This window comes from Sinocyclocheilus anshuiensis, unplaced genomic scaffold (assembly GCF_001515605.1).
Source record: "Sinocyclocheilus anshuiensis isolate Anshui unplaced genomic scaffold, SAMN03320099.WGS_v1.1 scaffold1647, whole genome shotgun sequence".
Classification (NCBI taxonomy): Eukaryota; Metazoa; Chordata; class Actinopteri; order Cypriniformes; family Cyprinidae; genus Sinocyclocheilus; species Sinocyclocheilus anshuiensis.
Window position 1 is genome coordinate 141,706 of NW_015549848.1, and position 437 is coordinate 142,142.

The following is a 437-nucleotide window of genomic DNA, read 5'->3' on the forward strand; positions in this document are numbered from 1 at the left end:
AAAAACACACACACACACACACACACACACACACAAATCTCATCCTTCATAACTGCAGATAACATTGCAGAAAGAAATTATTGTAATGGCAAAGGTGCTCAAAGTGTTCAGAAATGATCTCCAGTGATTTATTTTGTAAAACGTAATCAGACATGAAGATGTGAACAATGTAAGCAGATTTTCTTATTGTGCAAACCTTCAAAATATTTACATTATGTGCTAATAAAAATGAAACAAACAAAATAATCCTTTCTATATAAAAACACACATTTGTCCCTTCCCCCAACACATTAAACCTGAATCTCTGGCCACTACATTCCTCCATCTATAACAGGGGTGTCAAAGGCCTTCAGCAGCACCTCACATCATCACATCCAGCTCTGAACCTTTCACTGCCCCCCTGTGGACTCAAGAATAATGGTACAACCCTACCCATG